General features: G+C 44.9%; 1 long non-coding RNA gene across 1 annotated transcript; it reads left to right on the forward strand.

The window, feature by feature from the left end:
- Positions 1-6: 6 nt before the first annotated feature.
- On the forward strand, positions 7-2,305 carry LOC116380474 (uncharacterized). The gene is made up of 3 exons (XR_004212563.1): positions 7-770; positions 1,931-2,072; positions 2,163-2,305. It is a non-coding gene; the product is annotated as an uncharacterized LOC116380474 (long non-coding RNA).
- The last annotated feature ends 33 nt before the right edge of the window (positions 2,306-2,338 follow it).

Below are 2,338 nucleotides of genomic sequence, written 5' to 3' on the forward strand. Positions count from 1 at the left end.
TACTGCACATCTGGTTCATTGTAGTGAGGGATACTGCACATCTGGTTTATTACTCAGATTTGGTCATCCAATACAAAGACTCTTCTATTCAATGACTATTCAATTAGTTCAGTGATGATTTTAGCCACATTAACGTAATCAAATGAGGTCATAGGCGGCCCATAGCAGTTTCATAATAACCCTGAAATATGTTTAAACCTCTCAACGGGTGAGGTCAGCCTGGGTAATTCAACTGGTTTATCCTCAACGTGCTGTTCGTTGCTTTATTCTCTGAAGCTCCAGAGGACGTACAAACCGAACTAACTGTGAAGAATCAAACAACACGAGTGTAACCGACTACACACCATAAACTAACCTCCACTATAGAGAGGAGGGATTGTAATTATCTGTAAAGTCATATCTCATGTTCATGGACGACTTTATTGCCTTTAGGTCAAGTATTAAATGTGTTATAAAGAAACAAAGGTTGAATGTCCTGTAAACTATTTTGAACTTTCACTGCTGTTTCTAAAGCCTCTAAAAACTAACTTCTTTGTCAAAACTTTCAGACGTGTGAATATTTCTGTCGGTTAAACCTCCAGCTCAGTGTGTTTCCCTCACGGACGCCTCTTAAACACACACACATGCATCCTGTGTAAATCTGTGTGTGTGTGTGCGTTGTGTTTCCAGCCCTCGGCCGGCCAGTAAAGGTGTAGAAGGTCTGGCCAGAGTCGGCTCCAGAGCAGCGCTCTCCTTCGCCTTTGCTTTCCTGCGTCGAGCCTGGAGGTCAGGTAGGAATGTGACAGTGAAGACGTCTTGTTCGGTGCTGCTGGTGGTAGCCGGACAGCTGTTCATGAATGTGTTGCACCATGTGTCACACGCTGCTCACAGTCAACAACACAACATATGTCTCAATGCTAATGTTTTTAGTATTAGCTTGTAGTGTTTGCAGACTCGTTGGTAACGTTTCTACGGCTTTAAGATAATGAACCTAACATTCTGGTTCATGTAGCGCTGAATGTTCATGCTTTAGAGCCTTCCTGTAACATGAGACACACAGACATGCAGAGACACACACACACACACATACACACACACACAGACACGCAGAGACACACGCACAGAGACACACACAGGCACACACACACAGACAGTTAAGCCATCCTCAGTGTATCTGTATTCATGGAACAGTGTTTTCTGTCTCCTGCTGAATGGACATATGTTCCAGTCCTAGATATTTATTTTAGAGCCGTTTCATGTGACTGGATACCAGCTGCTTGAATGTTCTTGTCTGTAAATGAATGCAAAGTTTAGACTCTAAATTTATGAAACATTTCGGAACTGAAGTGATGTACAAATGTTGTCTCTGCTCTCCTGCAGACTGAGCTCCAGACTTACGTTTTACACGTTTCACTGATGCGTCGAACTTTTTCTGCGTTTTAAGCGTAACATTTGTTTTGTCAGTTCCCATACACAATTTCTGAATACATTCTGTAAATTATTGTAAACAGGAAGGTAAAAAGGTTCAGCTTTATGTTTTTCTTGTCTGTTGGAGATGTTGGGTCAGAAAGGCGCTGGAGGTCGGGGCTCCAAGGGGCCGTTTTAAAAAGCTTTGATGGTCAGAGGTTTCAGAACCAAACTGGCCTTTAGTGGTGGTGTGAGGATGTCTGGTGATGAGTCGCTGCTTAGACATAGTTTTAGGAAGGTGAACAGGTCACAAGGCTGCAGCTCTTTCTCACACACACACACACACATTACATTTTCTTCAAAATGAACACTTATAATCAAAGTTCCACTAGATTATGGGTCAATACATTTGGTGAACGCACGTCTCACTGGTTCTGCCCTCACGCTTGGCAGATTGTAACCTGTATGTGTTTGGGTTCTGTGTGTGGTGTGATGTAGCCGCTGTGTGTCGTGTATATCAAACAGGAGATTTGTGTTTTTCTAGGAGACGATGCGGACCTCTGCAGCGAGCTTCTCCAGGAGTCTCTGGATGCGCTGCGAGCTCTACCAGAAGCCACGCTGTTCGACGAGGGAACCGTGTCGTCGGTTTGGCTCGAAGTGGTCGAGCGGGCCACCAAGTTCCTCAGGTTGGTGTTATTCATTATTATCAGTCGCTCATTTTCTATGTTGTAACACATGTTTGAGATTCTCATGTCTTGCCTTCTTTTGGGGACCAGTGACGTACACGGAAGCGCCAGCACCAAAGGCAACATTCCTCTGCAGGACCAGCACCTCGCCCTGGCCATCCTGCTGGAGCTGGCTGTGCAGAGGGGCACTCTCAGGTAAACCCTCGATACCTCATGACATCCTGCTGCAGATAAAAACGTCTCCTCTCCGCTCACTGTGTGTGTGT

This window comes from Anarrhichthys ocellatus, unplaced genomic scaffold (assembly GCF_004355925.1).
Source record: "Anarrhichthys ocellatus isolate YVR2014 unplaced genomic scaffold, GSC_Weel_1.0 scaffold7338, whole genome shotgun sequence".
Lineage (NCBI taxonomy): Eukaryota > Metazoa > Chordata > Actinopteri > Perciformes > Anarhichadidae > Anarrhichthys > Anarrhichthys ocellatus.